The sequence below is a fragment of the Andrena cerasifolii genome, chromosome 4 (genome assembly GCF_050908995.1).
Source record: "Andrena cerasifolii isolate SP2316 chromosome 4, iyAndCera1_principal, whole genome shotgun sequence".
NCBI lineage: Eukaryota > Metazoa > Arthropoda > Insecta > Hymenoptera > Andrenidae > Andrena > Andrena cerasifolii.
The window spans coordinates 3738276-3765636 of NC_135121.1; the positions used below are offsets into that span (position 1 = coordinate 3738276).

At 38.9% G+C, this 27361-nt stretch overlaps 1 long non-coding RNA gene across 1 annotated transcript in view; it reads left to right on the forward strand.

The window, feature by feature from the left end:
* The window catches only part of LOC143368088 (uncharacterized), a 363051-nt gene that overhangs the window by 295973 nt on the left and 39717 nt on the right, over window positions 1-27361 (forward strand). The gene's annotated exons all lie outside the window — the stretch shown is intronic.

A 27361-nucleotide genomic window follows, 5' to 3' on the forward strand; every position in this document is an offset into this window, starting at 1 on the left:
ATAGAAGAGCGAAAATTCAAACGGTTTCTAATGACAGTTAATTGAAATAAAAATGCTAAGACAAAAATTACTTACGTGCTCTAGATACTAAAATTCTGGGCTATATCCACAAAATGAATACATAACGCTCGTTTGTGTCACTAAAACCGACGCACAGTGCGTTGATACGTGGACAAAAATTGAAAAATCAAATATTTAGCAGGGTGATATTTATCACCTAATATTTACATCAAGATGTTCAGGCACATATGCGGCAGAGTTACTTTCTTCTTTTTATTTAGGCCTTAGGAATATTTATTAATCTTGGCTCACTTTATTAACCATGGATTCTAGTATTATGGGTATGTGTTTATGTAAAATTATTGTTAGGCTTATGGCCTTACTGATCATTAGAAAACTTCTTAGTCCCGAGAATGAAAATTTTATTTCAACCGACTTTTTAAAAAATACGTAACAAAACGTACGCATGATTTTTTTTTATATTTGGTTCGCCTAACTTTATACTTTATGAAAATAACTTCCTTATCTGCTACTACCTGCGATTATTTGAGAAATAATATTTTTAGAAATAAGTGTGCAGATCAAGAATTCTAATATCTTTGAAAAGTGGATTTCTTTAAACCAAAGAAAAAAAATTGATGGAATTGATGACCTCATTTTGGTACTTTTAAATATAAAAGTGTGTCTGGAAAATGATTGACAACGATTTGGGGAAAGCTTATTATATATTTAAAATATATTTTAATAAAAAAAATTCTAACTTCAAATGCACGTGATAGAAATAATTTGATAAAAAAAAATGTTTCCAACGTTAGTCAGTATTCAGTTGACAAAAAATTGCAAAAGTAAAATTTGATAAAAAAAACTTTATATTCGATAAAAAATCAAGATGACCTCAATGTTTTTAATGAAACTGTATATTTTATTATTCGCCAATCGATGCATCTTTATATTCTCTTTAAAAAAGTATTAGAGTATTTAGGTCGAAAGCTGATTATTTCAGAAGTTATGAGTTTTGTCCCGAACGCCATATAATCCGACGCACTGTGCGACGGTGCTAATATCCTCAAGCAGCTCTCGCACGCTGTGTGACCAAAACATTTTACTTCTGTTACAATTTACCCCGCGTTAAAACCTACCCCTGTCTCCCCTACGTATGTACGAACAAGCAGTATAAGGTAACACATACCTAAGTAAAAAATATTCTTTTCCCACTTCAACGAACATCTTCCATAAATAATAAATGCGTTCGTCAATAAATTGCCGTAAAATTCCAAATCGCACAGAGGCATGTTGTAATTCTAAGTCAATGATATATAAAGCATGTGTTGCGCGAAGCTTCCGCGAAAGTAAGTCCGAGGTTGCCGCCTATAGAGCGCGCGAGCCAGCGACGCGATAAAATTCAAAATCGATGCTCTGTGTGATTAAAAAGCGAGGCATACGGCGGCGCAGCGTCGCTCGTCAAACTCCTAAATCATAGACGTCAGCAACGGCGATAGACAGACGTGCAATCCGCAGCTCGTGAAACCGAGGTGAGCAAAAGAGCTGGGGACAAATGGGAGGGAGGTGTGTATGTGTGAAGAAAGGAGGGTGGGGGGGGGGCATGATGGCAGCGGGAGAGTGAGCAGAGGCGGGGAGGGTTGTAGAGGAGAACGCAGCCGCAGCAACGAGTGACAGGCGGACGTCGTGAGAATGACACACTCGTTTCCATTTGAGCAATTTCAGCGCGACACGAGGCTGAGACGCCGCCGCAGCGACCACGGTTGTCTTGCCGCTAAGGGGAAGAAAGCCAACGAAACTCCAGGAACAAAAGAGACGAGGCAGGGTCTGTGGGGTGCGCGAACTGTCACCTGCATTGTGTTGTTGCTTTCCTTCCCCCGTCTTTTTTCTTCCTCTTTGTCTCGACCTGGTCACTCCTTCATCCGTCTCGCTTCTCTTCCCTCCTCCCCTTCCCTTATTGTCAAGCCCCCTCCGCCCTTTGCTCGCCCCTCTCCCGACTCGGCCCTAGCCCTTGTCCTTTCCCCGGCACCATATTCGTATTCCTCTTCCTCGGTCCTCCGCAGCTCGTTTCTGTCCTCTGTCCGCGACTCGTTGCTCCGCCCGGGTACAATAGCCACCGGCGGTGTCCCTATGTCACGGTGCAGCATGTCTAATCACCCTTGGGCAGCCGCCTGCTATTGAGATGTTTAATTAACTCTATTGTGATCCTCTTTTGGATCGCGATTCGCGCCGTACTCCCGATTATTATCAACAGGATTCCGATGCCAGAGGCGTCTTATCCACGAGGAATCACCAAACTCTTTGTCTCTTTGATCTCCTGGGTCCGTGTGCGGGGTACCTTCGCGGCTCTGATTGCGTTTATTCAATTAACATCATTGCCTATGAGCTTAATTGTTTGCATTGCTGCGGCGCGGAGCAGAGTTCTCGGTCGATTGAAATGTTCCTGTTATTTTAATGCCGCTATGAGAGGGACCAGGTCCTTCCAACGAGCTTTTAGTACCATCGAAGCGCAGTTTCTTTGCAGGCGCAGATCCAATGCTAATTTTAAAGGTAGGGTTCAGTCGGATGTTTTGGCTTTGGTTGTTTACCATTATTAGTGATATTCAAGCCATTAGGAATGCGGGATAAAGGGGAGGAGCAGCCGAATGATGTGGTGCGAATGACGCACTCAATGACCTTCAGCGGCCAAGTGATTTTGCGCCTACTTATAGCTTTGTGTTCACACAGGCACGTGTCACGTCATATTATATGCGAGAGTAGGCTGAAAAGTAATGCACTGTTGGATACCTCTATAGTGGAAGGATATACAGTGGCTCACAGCCATAATCGTACACTCTTTAAAGTCGCATAACTTTTTTAAAATTAATCCAAAAGTGTTGAGTTTTTTTTTAGAAGCTAGAAGGATTAGGGTGAAGGTACCAGTAGTTGACCATGAATAAATAAGTGATAAATTTTGATAGAAGTAATTTTTCAGCGGTCAAAGACTCGTACGTGCAGGATTAATTTTATAAACATGGTATGAAATTATACTGGTGAAATTATACTGACGAGCAGAGTCGGGCATTATTCGACCAAATTTTTATTCGAATAATTTTCATATAAAAATTTCGAATAAAATGAAGCTATTCGTGAATAACGACTGAATTTTGTATTCGACTAAATTTTTATTCCTTATTCGTTATTCGAAGTGCCTCCGTGGCGAATAAGCGTCAGGAATAAGCGTGGATCGGAGCCACAGTTGGGCAAAATGTAATCTAATTACAATTAATTTACAAATTACGATTAAACTGTAATTGTGTAATTAATTACACATTATTTTCTGTAATTATTAATTTAGGTAGTTGACCATTTGGTTTTGTCAACTATCTAAATGAACCATTACAGAAAATAATGTGTAATCAATTACACAATTACAGATTACATCGTAATTTGTAATTAGATTACATTTTGCCCAACTCTGATCGGAACCCGAGCCTCGGACCCCGAGGCCCTCGACCTCGGGTCTGGTCGAAGGGTACGTACCATGAGGCAAGGGGATGCTTTTCGAGTGTACCTACCATAAAAATTGATTGAGAGCTCCACAAGTGTAACGCTCTCCTTTTTAATGAGCCTTTGTCAATTTTTGTAGAACTCGTCAAGCCGAATACGCCAATACCCCCCTTTGGGAACAAATGACTAATAGTTTACGAGACATTAACAATTAAAATTGCACCGTGCGCATTATCGTCTTATTTCCATGTTCTTTTTTTTTGGGCGTGGGATCGATTCCCGTTGGACTGATTTTTTTTTCCATCAGTCCAACTATTTTGTTTATAATAATTTAACTAATTTTCTTATATCATTTACACCATTGATTTTTTATTATTTTATTAGCTTTCCTTACATTATTTTTACTATTCTTTCTCGCATTGCATTCTTATATGTATTAATTTGTAATTAAGCAACAATAATTAACGTCCGTTTATGAATAATTTAAAATATTACAGTATATGTATTTGGAAACTAGAAACCTTTGAAGTACCAACGTTAAGATATGGTATTTTTCTACCTCTTTCTATGTTCAGGTACAATCTTAACTCTTTGACGACCGCTGCCAAGCATGTGTGACTTCTTAATTTTGATTTACTACTTTCTGTGAGCTTAAGAAAACAATTGTATTTCTTATTTATCGCCAACGAAAGTATACCATTCAAAGATTTATATCCTACTTATAATATGTTGTTTCGCTAACAATTTTATATTTCTTACCACTGCTATAAAATACATAAATTCTAAACTACATATTTCATTGTTTTTAATATAAAAAACTAAATAACAATAAAAGTTCTTGCAGAGTAGATATACCTACCTACGTACCTACATATATTATAGAATAAATGGTACATAAGTATAATTTAAATAATGTTATATCTTAAAAGTAGTAGGATACCAATAACACTGTCCAACACGATTTTTGTTCCGCAATATCCACTGGGTGATGCTTGTAGAGTTTTTCGCCCTGAACCCGAATCCGCAAACCGTTTTCCGCCATCACCCTCAGTTTTTGAGAAATTAAAAAAAATGCAAATTTTCAACTTTCAACATTTTTTGTGTCGAAACGGTAATAGTTATTCGGTTGCTCGTTGCGTCTAATTATTCTATGAACCCTCCCGAATACAACGATATAAAAGTACACCCGAAATGCACTCATTTTTGAAGATATCTTTCAATTTATTTCCAAAACTAAGAGTCTAGGAGAAAATCTGAACATTTCACGCGATGCAGCGGACATTTTTCCTTGGGAAAGCATCAACAGAAGTGGTAAATCACGTTTTGTTTTCAATACAGAAGCGAAATAGTTTGGCAAAACGTGCGCCGTCGACAGTGGTAGTCACGCGCGTTAAGCGATTGTGTTACGCTGAGCGGCCCACGCGCCGCCGTTGACTACCACTGTCGACGCCGCACGTTTTGCCAAACTATTTCGCTTCTGTATTGAAAACAAAACGTGACTTACCACTTCTGTTGATGCTTTCCGAAGGAAAAATGTCTGCTGCATCTCGTGGAATAGGCAGATTTCCTCCTCGACCCTCAGTTTTGCAAATAAATTGAAAGATATCTTCAAAAATGAGTGCATTTCGGGTGTACTTTTATATCGTTGTATTCGGAGGGTTCATAGAATAATTTGACGCAACGAGCAACCGAGTAACTATTATCGTTTTAATAGAAGAAATGTTCAAAGCTGAAAATTTGCTGTTTTTCTGAAAATCGAATTTCTCAAAAACTGAAGGTGATGACGACAAACGGATTGCGCATTAGTGTTCAACAAAAATCGTGTTGGACAGTGTATTCGGTAATTATTTACTTTAGCGCACGAAAACCTATAAGAAACGGTTATTGAATGTTACAGAACAGGAAAAAAGTTCAATTTTGTTGGACAGTGTAATTTATGTAATTGAGTAAATATTGCACATCAGATTGTGGAACATTGAAGGAGGTCGACTCCGATAACTTGCAATTAATACGTCATACTTCCTGTAGGCAGTAACTATTTATTATTCTTTATAAATGTTCACTTCGTTATAGCTTACGGCTTCTTTACGTCCATCGCATACCCTCTATTTTCATACGAAGCAACTCCGCCAATTTGATACAGTTCTTTCGAAGAAGAAAATTCATTAAAACCCCGCATATCGCACACGGAAGTTAATGAATATTAATAAATATTGAAATATAACACAGGTAAAAACAAGTTTGTTTTCGTGGAAGTTTCCAAGTCTCGCATTTTGTAACGGAAGAATTCAACCGAATACGCGTGAACTTGTTTTAAATGTATCCTGACGTGAAGCAGAATGGAATGACAGAAGTGACCGTTTTTCCGTCATCCCACCTACTACAATATAAGCAAGTCCCTTTCGAAGATATATTAAATATAGCTTCGTTTTGCCAGAGAGTTATTATTTTTATCCAAGTGGAAAGTCCGAAGCAGGCTTGAAATCCTTCAGAGTCAAAAGTAGGTAACAACCGTTTTGGACTGCAGTTACCTGGACGGGCCAATCATATTTTACTGCGTCCGCAGCAATATTCTCACACCTTTATGAGACGGACCTACAATATTGTCACCGTAATATGCATGAATCAGGATAGCAATTATGTAATTAGATTTACTGTTTAGGTAACTGCAGGCTTTTCCAGGGCGAGTCAAAGAAGAATATGTACCGTTCGGTTTCACGGCAGGAACGTATTACGTTTGTAACAGTCATGCGAAATCGAAGCTTCGTAAACTAAGTAGGTATTTTCGTAATGGATCGTAAAGATAATTTTGAATGAAAACGCTTTGTCGTATTTTCATAAGGCTGCTTTTCGACAGACGCCTTATTGTTGTTTATTGATAATTGAATGGATTTTTGTACATAAATCAACGCCCCATATTTTAATGTATGATATTAAAAGTTGACACAACAAGGTGTACCAGTGAAATGATGAAAAATTAGACTTTTAACTGTTGTTGCGTAAAAATTAGCATTACATACTTCGCCATAGATGTTTGATACTATTCAATATCACTGTCCAACAAAATTGAACTTTTTTTCTGTTCTGTAACATGAAATAGCTGTTTTTTATAGGGTTTCGTGCGGTGAAAACGAATTCGCAAACCGTTTGTCACCATCACCCTCAATTTTCGAGAAATTCAATTTAAAAAAAAAAATGCAAAATTTCAAGTTTGAACATCTTTTCTGTTGAAAGGGTAATAGTTATTCGGTTGGTTGTTCCGTCAAATTATTCTATGAACCCTCGCGAACACAACGATATAAGTTATTATTCAATTATAAGCATATAAATATGTTTCAACAACGATAAAAGGGAAAAGGACACCCGAAATGCACCAATTTTTGCAGATATTTTGCTATATATTTAAAAAACTAAGGGTCTAGGAGACAAACTGACTACTCCAAGCGATGCAGCAGAAAATTTTCTTTCGGAAACCACCAACAGAAGTGGTAAGTCACGTTTTGTTTTCGATACAGAAGCGAAATAGTTTGGCAAAACGTGCGGCGCCGACAGTGGTAGTCACGCGCGTTAAGCGATTGTGTGACGGCAGTGGATCGCGCGCCGCCTTTGACTACCACTGTTGACGGCGCACGTTTTGCCAAACTATTTCGCTTCTGTATTGAAAACAAAACGTGATTTACCACTTCTGTTGATGCTTTCCGATGGAAAATTTTCTGTTGCATCGCGTGGAATAGTCAGATTTCCTCCTCGACCCTCAGTTTTGGAAATAATTTGAAAGATATCTTCAAAAATGAGTGCATTTCGGGTGTACTTTTATATCGTTGTATTCGGGAGGGTTCATAGAATAATTTGCCGTAACGAGCAACCGAATAACTATTACCGTTTCGACACAAAAGATGTTCAAAGTCGAAAATTTGCAGTTTTTCTTAAAAACCGAATTTCTCGAAAACAGAGAGTGATGGCAAATAACGGTTTGCGTATTAGTGTTCAACAGTGTATTCGGTAACTATATACTTTAGCGATTCCTCGCTGATTTTAATGAAATTTGGATATGTTGTCGGGGACACGCTTCTGAATAACTTTTTCCTCTACATGTTACCGTCGCTGGGACTTAGTTTCCGAGATATTCGCAAAAATATTTTTTCAATTTCTTACTTTGGTGTCATAATTTCGGGTAGTGTTGGGTTAGGATTAGCATAAATAAATATAAGTGCACTTCACATTCAACATTATTTTCAATTTTTATTGAGAACCCGAGAACGCGCGAGTGAAAACGAAAATGTCAACACTTTCATACTTTGTCTCGCTCCGTCTTTCAGCTCGAGCTCGAGCTCGACCCGCGGGCGGGCCTACAATGCATCAGCGCATATTTTTCCTATACATGTTACCGTCGCTCGACCTTCGTTTCCGAGATATTTACGAAAAACTTCGGTTGACTTATTCCGACACAACGCATTCCACTTTTCAACTTGTCTCGGGTATTAGAATTGGTTGTGGCTAGATCAGTGCGCGCGGCGCGCGCCCGCTCGCGGGCGCGTAAAGCATGGTGCCGCACCGATGTGAGTGGGGGTGTTGACGGGAGCCCCCACACATCCAATAGGTGCTCCCGAAAGCAGTCTCTTCCTAGGAAAAAAATTATGTTTTAGAATCAGAGGCATCTTAATATCCGGCGGCGCCGGCGCCGCCGAACAGAGTCGGGGTTGACGGGCATCCGCAAGTTTCTGGTCGAAATCTCCAAACTTACATCGATTTGCTACCACGCTTTACGCGCCCGCGAGCGGCCGCGCGCCCACGCGCTAATCTAACCGCAACCTATACTAATATCCGGGACAAGTTGGAAAGTGGAATGCGTTGCGTCGGAATAAGTCAACCGAAGTTTTTCGCAAATATTTCGGAAACTAACGCCGAGCGGCGGTAACATGTATAGGAAAAAGTTGTTCAAAATGTGGAGTTTTACAACATATCCAAATTTCATCAAAATCGGTGAGAAATCGCTAATGTAAATAATTACCCAATATTCTATTAATAAAATGAATAAGTTGTTGAGATATTGTATTATATACTTTTATATATAGCCCGCGATTCTGACTCAATGTTTTCTGGTTTGTTTCCCGTGCGATTGTGGAATCAGTGTGTTTGGCGTTGTTGCTGGAATGTTATGTTGATGGTTTGGTGGCGTTGGCGTCGAGCGTGAAGCGTGCTTGACTTTGTGTCTTACAGCGTTGTCGCGTTGTACAGTGTTGTTCGTTCGTTGCGTCCGTATGCGGGGTAGCGTTTCGCCGTGTGCGGTAGTTCGTTTCTTAAATTAGTCAGCGTTTTCAATAGGATAGTGGCTTGTACGTACAAGCAGTATATATTTCAAGCAATAAATACTTAAACCTTATGAAGTGGTGGCTTTAATATCTCAATATAAGTATGTGTATGTGTATCTTCTGTTGCCTACCCACCCTGCAGTCGTACTTGAAAGGTTGATTTTTTCTGAAATCATGGAAATAAAATCTCCTTCTTGGTGTAGTTCTTCCGCTACGCGTGATCTGTACGAGTTAGCGGTTGTGTTCATTGGCCATAAATAATTACACGATTGTAAAGCAAGTCGAAGATTTCTACCATTATAAGTCTAGTGAATTTAGGATCTGTCTTCGGAATAAATCCTAGCAAGCTAAATTTTGGTATGGGCCTTTATTTAGTCGTTTTAAACAATATGTCAAAAGTCCCCATGGATCCGACCTCCGCTAAAAATTTTACAGAGGGTTGAAACAACAACTGTTTTTCGCGAATATCTCCTTATCTAGCAGTTTCGCGACAAAAATATTTATTATACAATTCATAGCTCAGGAAATTCTCTACAAAAAAGGTGCTATGAGTTTTTTTCGTAGGAGTAATAAGAACGCCAACATCAATGGATATAGCACATGTAGAGCGAATAGAAAGCACAAGAGTAGGTTTATGCTATGCTGTCTCAAAAATTGGAAGCTGCCAACATCAACGTGAAACACGCTCAAGACGATGCTGACGTTCTCATTACTCCCACGAGAAAAACTCATACAACCTTTTTTGTAAAGAATTTCCTAGGCTGTAAATTGTATAATAACTATTTTTGTCGCAAAACTGCTAGATAACGAGATATTCGCGAAAAACAGTTGTTTTTCTCAACCCTCTGTAAAATTTTTAGCGGCGGTCGGATCGATGGGGACTTTTGACCAAACCAAAAATTAGCTTGGTGGGAATTATTCCGTAGATTGGGTAGATTTCCGTCTAATTTCCCTGTACCAGTAATCAGTTCAGTTTCACTCACCATTTGTCTTACTATAAGAACTGACTCGAAAAATTACTTTCCATGTTGTATGAACTCCATAGCTACCGATGGCATGTAGGGACTTTCCTACCAATGTTCATTCCTAACAACTTCCTCACTACGTTTTTACTTATATTCATTATTCCTCTAATGTTTATGTTCCTTTTCCGTTTATGAACAACAATCTTTGAACATTGCGATCATGCTATGTAATTTCAATAATTTTGGAATGCCCCATGTTATTGACACTGAGTGTATATAAACTGTTTCGATTGATAAATGGGAAATTTATTGAAAATTAAATACGCTTTTGTATTTAAAACATTCCCATGCCTTTTATCTAGGGCTGCCATCCGTCCGGGTTTCCCCGGATTTGTCCTCTTTTTTAGGACGTCCGGAGACATCCAGGAGGATTTTCTGTAGTGATCCGGGTTTTTCGATGCTGCTTGCTCCTTGATTGCGGTTACAGTCTGTAATTTTTACAGAAATTTGTCCTGGGATATCGTACCTGATATAAGAAATACTTCAAAATGTCCGGGTTTCAAGTGCAAATATCCAGGATTTAATATTCTCTGTCCTAGCAAAGAGGAGATATAATAAGAGGCGTCACTGGACAAGGACAGACATAAACTAGGGAAACCACTAGACAACCAATTCAAGCGCCCATTCGGCACTGATCGGTAAACCACGGTAAACTCCGGCAATAATCAGCAAATTGCGGTAAGGTACATTTAGTCGATTTGAATATCCCGCTCGAGTAGACAAACAACTTAAATGCCAAGGTCAAGTAAGGACTTCAAAGGTTCCGCCCGGAGTGACGCCTCTTATTATATCTCCTCTTTGGTCCTAGGTTAGTGATCTTACGGTTGGCAGCCCTGTACCTAATACACACATGTAAGAAACAGTTAGAAGTGTCCGGGTTTCAAGTGGAAATGTCCGGTGAGTGATTTTACAGATGGCAGCACTACTTGTACAGCAACAACGCCTTTGTGTTCGCAGGCTACGATGTTATAAATTTAAAATGCCTCCTGGTAAGCTAACCTATACCGTCGCGATCCAACAGCGAACAGCAAGCTGCTGGCTGGTGTAGTTTAGGAGTCGATGCTGGTAGACGTATTATTTCATGGATTTCGAATGCACGGCTACGTTTTGTGCGGGCACATTGAAGACCGTGGATACTGGTTCCATAACAGGCTGCGTCGTTTAGATACGGACGTCATTTTGTATTCGGGCCTGGAATGCACTTTGGGTTTCGGTCATATTTATTTTCGTATCTGCTTCATCTTTATTCGCATGTTTAGCTCTGTTAAATGTCCCGCGATACAGCCCGTAGATTGTGACACTTTGTGTCAACATTGAAGTGGAAAATTACGAAAGGCAGCGGGGAAATATTTCGCCGCGTTTTATTAAATCGTCGACTATCGGCCCGCGATAAAAACGTTGCTTTACGCCGCTCTAAGGTGGGACTGTTAATGGCATAAAAGCAGGATTTCAATGTAACGATCAGTAACATCGCAACTGCTGTTTACGACAATGGAAATGGGAACTGCAGCTTACCTTACTCTTTTTTATAGTCCGAACAAACCTTACAAGTGGGTATACATAGTAGGTACACTGCGGGTGAATTATCAAAGTGCACTTGCATATTAGTCAAGTATTCCTCGGCAGTTTACGGAACGTAAAATGTTGTGATGTAACTTATACAGGTAGGCCAATTTTTAACGGCCCGGATATTCAAGGGAGACATTACGAACTGGGCATAAACTCATAGGGGGCAAGATTTTGGACATTTGGATGCCGCTATATTTTTGTTAATGAGAATACAAACATTTTTTGCGTTGAATTACATTTTCAACGAAGATGAAAGCAAGGTCCTTCATTAATTCAGGTCACTGAATATGGGTTTTACTAATTAATTCAGTACTTTTTATGAAGTGCACGTGCTTCTAGGATCTTAGAAGTAAGAAATACTCATGCAGGAGTATTGCAACATACGTACAGGGTGTCTCAAAATTCAGGAACTTTCCGGAACATGTAATATCCTGATGCGTGCCTCCCGCGTTGCGCGCCAGAGGTCACTGCGTCGCTCTCAGCTGTTTCGGCTGTAAACTGAGCGGCTCGGAAGTTCCACCGCTAATATTCAACTGTTAATATCTCGGGAACGAAGCCTGGGATCCGAAAACGGTAAAGGATTTTTCGATCGCAATTTTCGAACACCCTGTATATTTGTAGAAGACTAATTACTTGGCTCGCGAATCTCGGGGATCACGTATTCGAGTCTCTGCCAAACATCTTTTGTAAAATTTTCCGCTTTAAATATTTTCTTCTCTGAGTGGCAGAAAAATGTAGTTCTTATAACGATTCTTTAAAACATAAATTATGGTTTGTGTCTTATTTTACTTTGTAGGTACTGGTACCATATTATTTTTTTAGGCGCTTGTAAGGAAATAATGGTCAGTACCATTTGGAAAGCTATGATGCTAATGATGAATAATAATAATTGTTATAAGTGATATTTAGAAAAAAGCCATTATACAACACGTTCTATTAATTTGCTTTGCAATACATTTAAACTCTCTTAGATATGACATATATATATATAAATGAAGAACAGAGTTTGGAATGAAAAGAACCTTGGAATGTGTTTGGCTGTCAGCCACCCAATGCTATTCGACTGCCATTGCTCCTATTGCCAAAAACTCCTTGCCATAAGCGCTCCCTCGCCCATATGCACTGTAAGTAGAGACAGAGTGCTTCCATGTTTGATAAGATATCGGAGACAGAAGTGTGCGGAAATAGAAAAGGGGATGGGATCTTTCTTGACTCTCTTCGTTCTCCTACTTCTCTCTTGAGGCATGCGCATTCACAGTAGGGGAAAGTTGGGTCACACGGGGTATTATTGTTTTTCTGTGATGAGAGGTGCGATATGCCACCAACGGTGGTGTTAGATTAATTCTGGTCGTCCCCATGACAGTTCTTGATCAAACATAGACACCAGCACTCATTAGTTTTTGTTTGGGCGAGTTTGAAAAAATTACAGTGAATAAAGTTCGATTTTGCATTTGCGATTTTATCCTGTTATATAACTTCAATCTAAAGATTCAATTATTACGGTAAGTAAAGCATTGGATTCCATAGTTCAGGCCTGCCCTTTAGGGTGCAAATACCTCCTCGAGTTCTGGGACCCGGGCAACAGCCGAGGGCTGCACTGTTACATTGTTAACCGTTGCGTAGGTTTCGGGAGTACTGCAAGAGTGTGTGTGCCTACAACGCGTGAGGCCCAGTACAGTCTTGCAGTTCTCCCGCAGCCCATGTTGTGGTTAGCAACGTAACAGTCCCGCGCTCGGCTGTTGCCCGGGTCCCATAACTTGAGGAGGTATTTGCACCGTAAAGGCCAGGTCTGCCATAGTGTATCCATAGTATAGTATTTCACTTTTTACCCACTTGTTTGCCTGAAGTTGAACTGTAGATATGTCATGTTTAATAAAGAACCTCATGTGCGGGCAAACCGGAGTACCAAAGTATGCGGCAAAACGGGGTACCTCCTATTAACTATAGTACAATAATCGCCCCCGACTGAGTAGGCCTGATATAAGCTGCAACTTGGGACGGCAAATTTTAGGCAAAAAAAATTGAAAAGGTAGCAAAATGTTTTTATTTTGGCTGTTTTGCCACGTGATCTTCAGACGCAGAGACTTGAGACAACTTTAAAAACACTTCACTCTTTTTCATATGTGAGTTGTCATAGTGAATTTATTTTAAAATTGTCTCAACTCTTTTCAATTAAAACATTTGATGATATTTCTCAAAAAGGGTGGCAGGCGCGTGTTAGCCTAGAGGTGCCAAATTTCCAAATCCGCCTCTGGTCTGAGGCCAAGTTATGGGGGTACATGGGTATTAGACAGCTAAAATCAACGTTTGCTTTTATGCTAGATTGTAGAGCCAGTAATAACTTAAACCATTTGCTCTTTTAACAATTTTTTCTTAGAGACATAAGACGTATTTTCAAATAAGAATGCTTACAAAATATTAAAAATTGATTAATATACAAGACGACAACGTGACTGCTTGCGTAATGCGCGCCTTCATATGGTGAATACGATTCCGATTGACCGACTCATCTGACAGCAAAATCGCTGTATATGAGTATCCTTCAACTCAAAATCTACAATGTGGAACTCGGTCGAAAAATTTTAGTAAAAATTCACGGAGTTATACAACAAATATGAACTTTGAAAGATTTCACTGAAGACCGAGGACCCAGGTAGCATCTGCGTTCAGATCTCTTATCTCTCTTGCTGGTGCTGTGTTCGGTGGAAAGAAAATAAATAAACACACTCTGGTCATATGTTATTGTACTAGCTAGCATCATCTTTACAATAAAGAAACACTATAATTTACCAAACACTTACCACTAATTCGATAAAAAGCCTGTCTTACCTCTTTGAAACGTAAACAAAGACCGAACTGAAGCCGCACCAAACCAGTTTGGAGATAAGCACATTACGCTGAACAAAAAATGACTAAGTCCATATATTTTAGGCAACAGGAATGTAAATACAAAACGCACTGTTGAAAAATACTAACGCAGCTGCTTACAAAAATTGATTTTCTTATGGGGAATATGCGGGTGCATATGCCCCCTGTACACGGTTAAGCGCTCAGGTGCCTTTGAAGCCTACCACTGCATTCAAATTCAGCGATTTCAATGAAATTTTTATGAAATTCTGTGTGAAAAATATCACAGATAGCGTTCCTACAAGAATACTTGGGAAAGTTTCCTTTCGGTAACTGTTTATTTACGTTTCTATTAGCTTGGGATGTGTTTGCACTCTTGTGCACAGAGTGAAGGTTGAAGCCCGCCGCAGCGCGTTTACCTGCATTTACTTTGCCCGTTACTTTAAACCCTGTAACTCCCGCAATGTTTAGAATTTTCCAATGAAATTTTTTTTTAAATACTTCTATGGCTATCATAAACAATCGAAAAAATATTTCGATGTTTTGACCCCGAAATACCCATGTACCGCCTTAAGAGTCGCAGTGGTGTTTAAAGTTCTATTTGCCATCTGATTTTTGTTAGCAGAAATAATATATTATTTACCATATTTTATCCGGCTTCCCCTTTTCCTCAGTGCTCTATATATGTACACTAGCTTTACTACTCGGCTCCGCCTGAAATTTAAATTCTGATTTTATGAAATAATTTTTTTTTTATTTTTTTGTCAAGATGGTCACATTCATCTGGATTAGTCAGGCATAATGAGCTGAGGCACATTTCGTGATCCCAGCATTTAACGTTCAAAAGTTTTTAGGCGACAAACACACAACATATAGAAGCTTTCTGATTTATATATTGAGATACACACTTATTTAATTAAGGTGCCCTCCTGTTTAGTTTGTCAACAGTTGAAAATTAAATATTTCCATAAATATCTTTGTTTGTTTTCGCTCTAGATTCACGGAAAACCGTTTGAGTGCGATCAGCGAACATGCTGTCATTTACTTTTTAAGGGTGAAGTTGTTAGGAACTGTGGGAATATGTAAGTTCAAGTCTACATTTTGAGTAGCAAGCTTAAAAATATTTAGTAGGTACCTATATACCGATAATAGGGTGGCTCTTATTTACTCTTGGTAAAAAATTTTTCAAGATTTTCTTCGGGGCATTCTCCAGGATAGTTACAAATAATTAAAAAAAAATCCGTGTAAAGTTTTGAGCTCGATCGGATAACGGGAAAGGGTGCCCCTGTACCCTTAAACATTTAAATAATTATTTAACAGCTCACGAAGTCGATATTATATAATATCCTCCAAGTTATTGATTAAATAAAAAAATATGTCAAACAAAAGTTGTAGATCCGGACAAGGAGCACCTCCTATGTTCTATTACATTTTCTCGTGCGACAAACGGTTTTCGAAAAATGTCCCAAAAACTAAAAGAAAAAGGATCTATATTTTCTCTAACTTTGAAAATTTAAATGCTTCTAGAACACTTTTTATATATGAAGGCCAACAAGAAAAATGGAATTTTTATTTTCGAGGACTATTTTTTAAACATTTAGGAGGGGGAGCATATACCTTAATATTCGGGGAAAAAATTCTTATTTTTAGTGTTTGATATGTCATGAATGTTTTCTGAAAATTTGGGACCGAAATTTGCAAAAATATCGAAATATGAGACTATATCTTTGCGAATCGATATTTTTGCGAATTTCGGTCCCAAATTTTCAGGAAACATTTATGACATATCAAACACTGAAAATAAGATTTTTGTTTAACTTTTTCGCATATTTCGGTACTCAGCTCCCTTAAATGTTTAAAAAATAGTCCTTGAAAATAAAAATTTCATTTTTTTGTTCGCCTTCATAAATAAAAAGTTTTCTAGAAGCATTTAAACTTTCAAAATTTGAGGAAAATTTTTTTTTTTTAGTTTTTCGGACTTTTTTCGAAAAGCGTTTGTCGCACGAGAAAAAGTAATAGAACATAAAAGATGCTCCTTGTCCGGATCTACAACTTTTGTTTGACATATTGTTTTATTTAATCAATAACTTGGAGGATATTATATAAAATCGACTTCGCGAGCTGTTAAATAATGATTTAAATGTTTAAGGGCCCAGGGGCACCCTTTCCCCTTATCCGATCGAGCTCAAACTTTACACGGATTTTACACGAAAATTCAAAAATCGAAAATAAGAGCCACCCTTACCGATACCTACTACACGCATTGACAAAATGATTTTGAGTGACCTCTATCACTGCAAATCATCATACTTGCCTTTTCTAAAATTATATAAAACGTCCCAACCGCCTCTACTTATAAAAAATCTGTAACATGCTTATTATTATACCATGTGTCCCTTGATGTCTTCAGCTCTAATTTATATACGGTTTAATATGACAAATAGGTGTGTACTGTGTATTTTCTATGGTATTCATATGATTCTATTAAACGGAGCAGTCTTCCATCTAAACACTTGAAGATCGTACTTCAGATTTGGTATAAAGATTAACGCGCAATGCATGCTAGAAAACACGTATATATAATATTAATTCCGTAATCAGAGCAGCATTAAATTCTTTCTAATCTGAACCAGACGTTTAGCGCAGAGTATTATTTTCTACGAATCATTTTCTTCTCTTTCATTTTTCAGGCGTTGGAATGAAATAAATGGAAATTTAAGCAACTGAAATGATAATTGGTATTATTGCGTTTCAAGATGCTGTTGTTACTTTCAAGGCATTTACAGGCCGTACCAAGTATTCGAATCCGCCATCTGCTTAATGGCAGATGACGATGTAAACGTAAGCAAAAATAAGCGTGGAAAGAGAAAGTAAAGTACATGGGTAAAATAAAAAGGAAACCGTACAAAGTACGTGGCTATAATCAGGTGTTCGACGAACTTCAGCGCCACCGATAATTATACGCGGAAAACGCGCGTGCGGGCATATCGGTCTCGTGTGCCGAATGATTGGCATTGGCAAAAGGGAAAAAAAGGAAGAAAACGCTCGCTTACATTTACATGCAATCATCGCCTCGTTGCGATCAAGGAAAAAGGTTGAGCGCGGTTGCGAATGCAAATTCGAATCGATACGCTCGATTATTTCTTATTTATGTAATGTCGATTCAATTGGGAAATCTTTTGACTTAAACACTCCCATGTGCCTGAATGTGTGATTGCAACGTGACAGCGACATTAATTGCACCGGAGAGTCATCGAGAGGCTACACAGACACATCGGAGCCAAGGTCGAGCAAAGCAGCACACTCTTTGCGTAGTTTTTATTCAGACGCGTTAGATGCCGGTTGTTAGTCGCGATAATGGGCCGATGTCACGTTTGACAAATGTGTCCGAGTGTCGTAGATAATGCACGGAACAAGCAACAATACGCCTCAGCGGAATTATGCAACGACATTTCTATCTAATCGTTGAATCATCTAGAGTTTTTAGCACGGAATGTCGTTCCATGTGTCACAACCTGCCAACGCGATAATTAAATAGCAAATCACTAACGTCGCCGATATTAGGAATATAAGTCACGGCGCAATGACAGTTTCACTACGCTGTATTTAATACGATCGCAGCGTTATTACGGCTCGACACACATTTGCGTGAAGCGAATGAATGCAGATGAATGGTTAATTACCGCAATTTCAGTACCTACTTTAGGAATAGCTTGGCTGTGCTTCCGAATGGAACCGGTGGCCGATCGACGCTAGGTTTGAGAGGGGTGGGGAGGGGGTGTGGACCTTAAATCTAAAATTGTTGCTTCGGGAATTGATTAGTTTCCGAGATATTAATAAAAGACTTTTAGTATTTCCGTTGACTTATTTCGACACAACGCATTCCACTTTCTAAGTTATTCTGGATGTTAATGTTGGTTGGGGCTAGATTAGGGCGGGGGCGCGTAAACCATGGTAGCGAACCGATGCACAGTGGTCCGTCTTCTTGATGACCTAGCGGGACAAAAGTCCAAAAGCATGGCCCATCCAAAAGGAATGAATCCTTGTCATGCCACAAGCTAAGGCTGTTCGAGTACTCGGAAAAAGCGGGCCGAGCCAGGCTCGGTGTTTCGAGCCGAGCCGAGTACCCGTAAAAACCGAGTAGCTCGAATTTTTTTGAGCGGCTCGAAAGAATCAAGAAATTTGAATTTTTTCGAGCGGCTCGAAAGAATCAAGAAATTTGAATTTTTTCGAGCGGCTCGAAAGAATCAAGAAATTTGAATTTTTTCGAGCGGCTCGAAAGAATGAAGAAATTTGAATTTTTTCGAGCGGCTCGAATATACATGGAGCAGATCGAACTTTTCGAGACGACCCGATTGTGTCGAGTAGCTTGAAGCTTGAAGCTTGAAGCTTGAATATTTCGGGCAATACGAATGTTTCGAATATTTTAGGTTACGTTTATCTACGGGAATGCAAAAATAATGGTTCTCAAGAAGTAATGTGAATAATTAAAATGTAAGCTGTAAATGGAAATATTTTATACCTTTTGAAAATAAGTGCTAAATTCAAATCTTTCTTTTTTTTTTTTCTTATTTTGTTTGTGTATTTATAAACGTATTCGTACACTTCTCTTTATATTATCTTTCTTTTCTTCGTAACCTAAAGTATTCGAAACATTCGTATTGCCCGAAATGTTCAAGCTTCAAGCTACTCGACACAGTCGGTCTGCTCGAAAATTTCGATCTGCTCCAAGTATATTCGAACCGCTCGAAAAAAATTCGAGCTACTCGGTTTTATCGAGCCTATCGGTTCTTTCGAGCTACTCGGTTTTTACGGGTACTCGGCTCGGCTCGGCAACCGAGTCTCGGCTCGGCTCGGCAACCGAGTCTCGGCTCGGTCGGAAGTTCAAGCTACTCGAATATTCGAGTACTCGGACAACCTTACCGCAAGCTACTGAGTCAGAGACATCGGAATGATATGGTATGCAAATTTGTATGTATTTTATAAAAATGACGATCGTCCAAACGTAGGCGTGCCGGGCCCATAGTAACAGTTTGTTAGAATGCATCAGAAAGAGCTATAAATCAGTAGTGCTCCGTTGTATCGCAATTAGAATTGTTAGTATTTTACTAAATGGATTGCAAACGTACAAGTAAGTAGTACATTAAGTTTCAGCCATGAGTATTTTAATTTCCAACGTACAGAATTAAAATATGATCATAAAAATGGTGGATTCTTTCTAAAGCTTTCGTTGGAAAAGCTCTAGATATCCGGGAACCTCGTGGAACCTAGAAATTTTTGTGGGGTTTTGTTCTATTTGCTTTATAGAATACATATTGACAAATTACAGCTGCAAATATTTGCAACTCTGCATTATTAAACTGTTTGTTTATTCGCGAGTCATAACACAAAATCGGAAAATAGCCGGATTTTCAGGGGTCAATTTTACCCCCTTAGACTGAATTTTTGGGGATTAAAAAAAAAGCGTAATGCATACTGATATATCCTCTACATATCCCCAAAGTTTCATAATTTTAGGAATTTCCGTGCCGGGGATCTTCCCTTGTGAGGGGTGAACGTTTTAAGGGTGGTAAAACAATGTGGATGGTATTTTCCAACCCATTTTCATCTACTTGATCATTTATGGACGAACCGCGACTTTTGTTCCGCTAGCTTCTTAATAGACGAACCACTGTGCGATGTGAGTTTGGAGATTTGAACCAGGAACTTGCGGATGCGATCCATCCTACTATACAGGGTGAATACCTATTACTCAACTGACAGTCAATACTCTAGAGGGTGATTCTACAGACCAAGATCAGACGAAAATATAGAGTACAGTTTTTTAATATCGTGCTTCGTTTTCGAGAAAATTGGCTTTGAATTTCAGCTAAGTTGTCTGTTAGACACCTGAGGAGCACGCGGAGGTAAAGCCGCGTACAGTAATCCCCCGTTAAGGTGGAATCTAACGGAACATGGATCGGCGAGCTTGGAACGAGACCAGCCGAGCCCACGCGCCGTCAGAACACTCATAGCTCACCGACTCGCGAGCCTGGGCGAGCCTAGGCGAGTCTAGGCGAGCTGAGCCGACTCGCCGAGTCCTCGCCGTGAGAACGCTCATGGATCGAGGAGCCTAGGCGAGCCGAGCCGACTCGCCGAGCCCCGCGCCGTGAGAACCATAGACATATATAGACGGAGCGTAAGCTGAGGGGGTGTAAGATTCGCGGTAAGGGGAACGATACAGGCAAATCGGGTAACGCAATGGATATGCATCCCGAATGCTTCCGAAGCTAACCCGACGTGCCTGAATCTGACTTCTGCATTTTCCCCTCTAAGCCTACCGTTCCCCTCGCCGAAAGTCCCAGCTTCTGCTCCGTCTATATATGTCTATGGTGAGAACGCTCATGGATCGCCGATTCGCTAGCCTGGACGAGCCTGGGCGTACTTGGCACGAGACTGGCCGAGCCCACGCGCCGTCAGAACGCTCATGGCTAGCCGACTTGCGAGCCTAGGCGAGCCGAGCCGACTCGCCGAGTCCCGCGCCGTGGGAACGCTCATGGATCGCTGATTCGCGAGCCTGGGCGAGCTTGGCACGAGACTCGGCGAGCCCACGCACCGTCAGAAGACTCATGGCTCGCCGACTCGCGATCCTGAGCGAGCGTGGGCAAGCTTAAGGCTGCTGTACCAATGGGCGGCTGGCGACTGCGCCACTAGTGAAAGGGAGATGTATGTATCTGTTTTTCCCTTGCACTAGTGGCGCAGTCGCCAGCCGCCCATTGGAACGGCAGCCTTTAGGCAACCCGAGCCGACTCGCCGAGTCCGCGCCGTGAGAACGCTCATAGATCGCCGATCGCGATCCTGGGCGACCGTCGACGAGTCTAGGCGAGCCCAACCGATCCACGTTCCGTCAGATTCCACCTTTATGAGTTCGACGAACTTATGTAGCTTATCATTTTTTTTATGCGATAACCCATTCGTATATAATAAATGTTTTAAGTTTGGACGTACAAACATTTCTTTTGCAGCGCGTTATACGGCATCAAACACTGAACGTTTTGTCCATTTACGGTTTACTTCTACCTCGCACCGTTACAAAGTTATACTCGAAAAACGAAAAATCGCTGAAAATTTGGGGGCTGATTTCACCCCCTCAGAGTGTTTTTCCGCAGAAAAAAAATCGTTTCCTACATACTCCGACATGCTCTACAATCGTACGGAGTTTCGTTACAATCAGAATTTTCGGGTTCGATATGTTTCCTTGTCAGTTCACTATGGTTCCAAACAATTCCTTACGACTTGCATCTAACAATAAGTATAATTAAATTGACTAATTGTAAGCCACAAAGAATAACGTTATAGTGGAACGTTGATTATCCGAAATACCGTTAAGGAACTAGTTTTTGATCAGTTTAGAGGGCTTCCCGCTTTAATATTTATTTTTAACCTAATAAAACTTTAAACCACACACTTTTTTATACTAAACGATGAATTACTGTTTAAACTTTAAGGGCAAAAATTTAAAAAGTTGAAAATAAATGTAATTTAATTATTTATAAGGTATGGAATAGTAAGGTGACTAGGAACTAGTTTTTGATCATCTAAAATACATGGGAACTAATTTTTCATCAGGTCAGGAACTAGTTTTTGATCATATAAAATACGTGGGAACTAATTTTTCATCAGGTAAGGTACTAACATTTTATCAGAAAGCCATACTAATTAAAAAGAAAATACCAAATAAACTTATTTTTAGTATTATACCATCTAAATTTATTTTTTTTATAATTTTATAATGTCCTAACCTGTTTTTTATTCAGGTGATCAAAAATTAGTTCCACAAGAAAAAATTGGAACTAAATAATGATCACTGACTTTTAACCTTTAGAGGGCTGGGCTGGTCACTGTAGTGTCCACCTAAGAATTTGGATACTTTGCCCGCCATTTTGGTGATATATATGCATAAATTTTAAGTAAATAAAATTTACAACTTGAATGAAAAAATCCCGGCCCTCTAAAGGTTAAAGCAAAATGATACATATAATGCTAAAATTCTTGCACTACATTGTAAAGTAAACTATTATAAGCAAAATGTTTGAAAATGACCTTTAATACCGCAACAACCAGCAAAGAAATCGTCTTTGACGTCGATGGTGATCTCTTACTTCCAACAGTAAGAGATGGCGTTCAACAGGGGCTTCCTTCAAGCGGGCTATCTTACACATTTATTTTCACGAAAACTAACAATCCTAACTGCTTTCATATACAACACATATATTTATGAATATCAATTTTTATGTTAGTAATTATTTCAAACAATTATTTATCGACATAAACTTAAAATAACGATTTATTTAATGAACTGATAAAAAATTAGTGCCTGATCAAGAACTAGTTCCTCAACGGTAACTGAGAGAGAATTCGGATAAACGAATTTCGAGATGATCGATCCAGAAGGGGATACATTGAAAATATGTCGCACGGTGGTAAGGGAGCAATTAATTCGAAGTGTAGCGATTAATTGTCTAAAGTCTAAAAAAATACATTCTTAATGAGAAGCAGTAATCAGTAGGGATGTGCGGGTACCCGAAATTGCGGGACCCGATTTTCTTGCTTAAAGATTCGTACATGTGATCGCACTACAAAATCACAATTTAAGAGTTATCGGGTATCCGAGATCAGATGTAAGAATTTTTGAGCAAGAAAATCGGCTTCCGAATCGCAAATCGGGTCCCGTAATTTCGGATACCCGCACACCCCTAGTAATCAGAAATGTAAGAAATAACGGATATAGAAAGAAAGGGCAGGATACCGCCATCAAAACTTCTCAAACCAGGGCTGCAGGCTTCAAGGGTGGCCAAGCGGCCAAGAACAATGCCAGCGGCGACGCGACGTGACGATGGACGTTCCTCAGCAGCGTCGCGTCGCTTCCCTCACAAGTGGCACGCAGATGTGGACACTTGGGGAACCCGCGGGAAACACAGAAACTCTCTCTCCTAGCATTTTGGCGGGAGTGGAGTTACATTTATGTATATCCTAACAGAGTGGGGACCGATGCGGGAGACATCGATTCTTACTGAGGGGGTGCAAGAAGCATTCTCGAGCTGACCTTGCCATTGAGAGGACCAAATCAGCGCAAACGAATGTCTTGTACTCTAATTTCTATAGAACCACGTTGGGACTATTCGCGTCCATAAAGTCTGTTGTGAGGATTTCTTACAGTAATAGAAATTGATTGCTTCTTCTCGAACAGTGTTGCCAGATTGTTGCCTCTTTTGAAGAAATCGCAGGTCGCAAATTGGGCGATTTCAAATTCTGGTACTATTTAGAACAAATTCAGTGCAATTTAATATTTCAATACACGCTTATGTGGGCTTGGTGAAGAATGTTTATTACGTTGGTAAATTGCATGTTTTAACATTTTATGTTGATAGCGGAATTTGCGAATGGTGTATTTATGTTCTTGCTGCTAAATATTTTTTCAGTGTAATACGTTTAAAAACTACTTTAGCATTTCAGTGAATTAAATATCCAATTTATAAAGTATACATATTTTTAAGTAGGTATATCGTTGACTCTGATTCTTAGTATACTCTCGGATAATGGAAGTAAAAAATAAGTAATTCTTACGAAAGCATAAAATCCTTTCTTCTTTTAATGATTTATTACCTCTTTCTTTTTAAAAAATATTAAATACATTATCTGCATTAGATATGTGTACGTATTAAATCTATTATACTGATAAAAGTACTTACAAGGGGAGGACACCATGTGGTAGACACCGATTTTGATGAGCCTTGGCACGATGGAGCTATGTCGAAAATAAGTAAATAGGTGTCCGAGCGTTTCAGCCAATGGGCCTTAATAATAGAGATATTTACATGGAAATTATTAAAATTGTCATAGTGACCGTGGGGTTTTAGTGGGTAAAAGGTTGTGGAGGTGTCAGGGTGCCTTTTGAAGATGTCTCCACGTTAGAAAAAACTTTATAAATTTTTTTTTAACTTTGAGAAATTTTCAAAAGGCAACCCGACTCCTTCAGAGGGGAATCCCCCAGGGGCACCAGGGTAGTGTGGGATTTTAACCCATTAAATCCCCACGGCCACTATGAAATTTTTAATAATTTACATGTAAATATCTCTATTATTAAGGCCCATTGGCAGAAACGCTCGGACACCTATTTACTTATTTTCCACATAGAACCATCGTGCCAAGGCTCATCAAAGTCGGTGTCTGCCACAAGGTGTCCTCCCCTTGTTAGTTTTAAAGTTCCCGCGTTAAAAACACCTTCAATATTTTCTCCCGGGGATTGTCAGCACTGTTGCAACTTTGGGCGACTTTGGGCAACTTTAGACAACTCGGTTTGCGAGACCCTTGTCAAAAACCTGGCAACGCTGTTCTCGAACCAAAAGGTCTGAAATTGGAATATCGTAATCTCTCCTTTGTAGTGCATACTACTATACATACATGTGCTACATAGTACATATATACTACACTCAGTCAAAAAAGTCTCCGTACAGTACCATATTTGAACTTCAACTATGTATAACTAAAAAAGTATAATGGATATCAACATTTTTAATGTATTATTTAAAAGTGCGTACTTCCATTAACTCATATACTTGCACTTATGCAAATCCTGTAATTAGTTTTGCTATACTCAAATGTTGAATACAAAGTGAACGATATAGCGTCAAATAAGTTTCCGTGCACTAACCTAAAAGTTCGTCAAATAAGTCTCCGTACACCTAACTCATACTATTTAAATGGTTAATAATTTTATTTTACGTGGTAGTAAATGAATAATTCTTCTGCAATTATTTTTTTAATTGTCTTTTTTATTCATGTAGCAAAAGCATAACACATAAAACAGGAACATAAAAAAAAAACAGAAATATAGAAGAATAGAATTTTTTCTTTTTTTTCGCAACATTAATAAGTAGTTGGACCATCTTTAGCTTTATGTATGGCAAACATTCGTTTTTGCATACTGTTAATTAATTTCTCTGTTATCTGATAATTAATTTATCAGCAAAATAAATAAGCAGAAGCGCATGGACTTTGCTAAAGCCCACATGTATAAGCCAACGGAGTTTTGGAATTCAGTAATATTTAGTGATGAATGCAAATTTAACGTGTTTGGGTCTGATGGACGTGCAAAAGTTTGGAGGATGAAGAATACAGAAATGGAATGTAAAAATCTGCGTGCATCCGTAAAACACGGCGGAGGGAGCGTAATGGTGTTGTATTCCGTAATTATGATATTTCCATTTATTTTATATAATAATATAAAAATACAATTTACGGAAACTTAAGGGGTCATGCTCAGTCACGAGGCCGAAAAAAGGGTGGTATTTGGAAATTTTTTACTCAAAAGCTATAGCACATTTCTTAAAAAATCTTTTTTCCTTTTAAGGATTGCATCTAGTACTGTGCATCGTAATTTTTTTATTTAAAAATATTTATCGATAACTAAGTTATTGTTCATCACTCGAAGATTCTCTAAAAAAGAAGGCTTCCGCGGTGACCACTGCTGCTCAAAAGTCGATCATCTAAAATATAAAATTCAAAAGAATTTACTTATTGTATTATATTATTTAGTATTTGAATGAAGGATTTTTTTATCCGATGCTTAGTTTTCTTTTAATTGACGAAAATCGATTGACAAAAATTTATGATAAAATTTGAAACTTTTACTTTAAACATCAGCCATTTTTTCCCAAATCAATATTTCGAAAATTCCTTCGTTCAAATACTAGATAATATAATATAATAAGTAAATTCTTTTGAATTTTTTATTTTAGATGATCGACTTTCGAGCAGCAGTGGTCACCGCGGAAGCCTTTTTTTTTAGAGAACCTTCGATTGATGGACAATAACTTAATTATCGATAAATATTTTTAGATAACAAAATTACGATACACGGTACTAGATGCAATCCTTAAAAGGAAACCAGATTTTTTGAGAAATGTGTTATAGCTTTTGAGTAAAAAATTTCCAAAGATTACCCTTTTTTCGGCCTCCTGACTGAGCATGACCCCTTAAACGAAATACAGCCTAATAGATTTTAGAGCTAGACTATGATGTCGAGAGTGTTCGGAACAAGGGTAAAGAGTAAGTTGAAAGAGATATTGCGTGTTATATATAGGTGGTTTTGGTGGTTCAGAAAGTGGGGGTTGAAAGGGATGAGGCATAGGGATCAAGGAACAAGGATGAGTAATACGGGACGGATGAAATCACAGGAAAATGAATTTAGGATATTTGCTATTGCTATCTGTAGAACGAGCTATCTGTAGAGAGATTTACTATCTATAAACGACTGACTAAGGCTATAGAAAAATAAACTTAAGTGGCGTTGGTATACAACAATGGTATGGGGCTGTATGAATGCTGCAGGTAGAGGAAACTTGGTATTCATCGACGGTATTATGGATCAAAATATGTATTTGAATATTTTAAAGGATAATTTGGACCATGGTACAGGAAAATTGGGACTGGATCGGAGATTTATCTTTCAGCAGGATAATGATCCAAAGCATACCGCACGACGAGTTTAGGAATGGCTTCTGTATAATACACCAAAGCAGTTGCACGCACCATCTCAATCGCCGGATACTAACCCGATAGAACACCTATAGGACGAAATAAAAAGGCGTTTACAGAACATAATATTAAGAACAAAACATACCAGCGGCCGTAGCCGTGATGGAAAACACCGGTTCTCGTTAGATCACCGATGTTAAGCATCACGGGGCGGTGTACTGGGGAAAGATGGGTGACACCACCATTCTCCCGGTGCGCTGCTGCTGCTGGGGCCCGAAGGAGAGAGGGGGAACAAAAAAATGGGACTATAGTTCGTTGGGAAATATAAGCAAAAATAAGCATGAAACGCTATACTGCTTAAAACACAGGAAAACAATAAAAACAAACAAAAAAGAAGAAAATAGAACTGAAAAGTGTGATATTACTAGAATGGAATAGTATTACGAATGTTTGCCATACGTAAAGCTAAAGGTGGTCCAACTACTTATTAATGTTGCGAAAAAAAAGAAAAAATTCTATTATTCTATATTTCTGTCTTTTTTTATGTTCCTGTTTTATGTGTTATGCTTTTGCCACATGAATAAAAAAGAAAATTAAAAA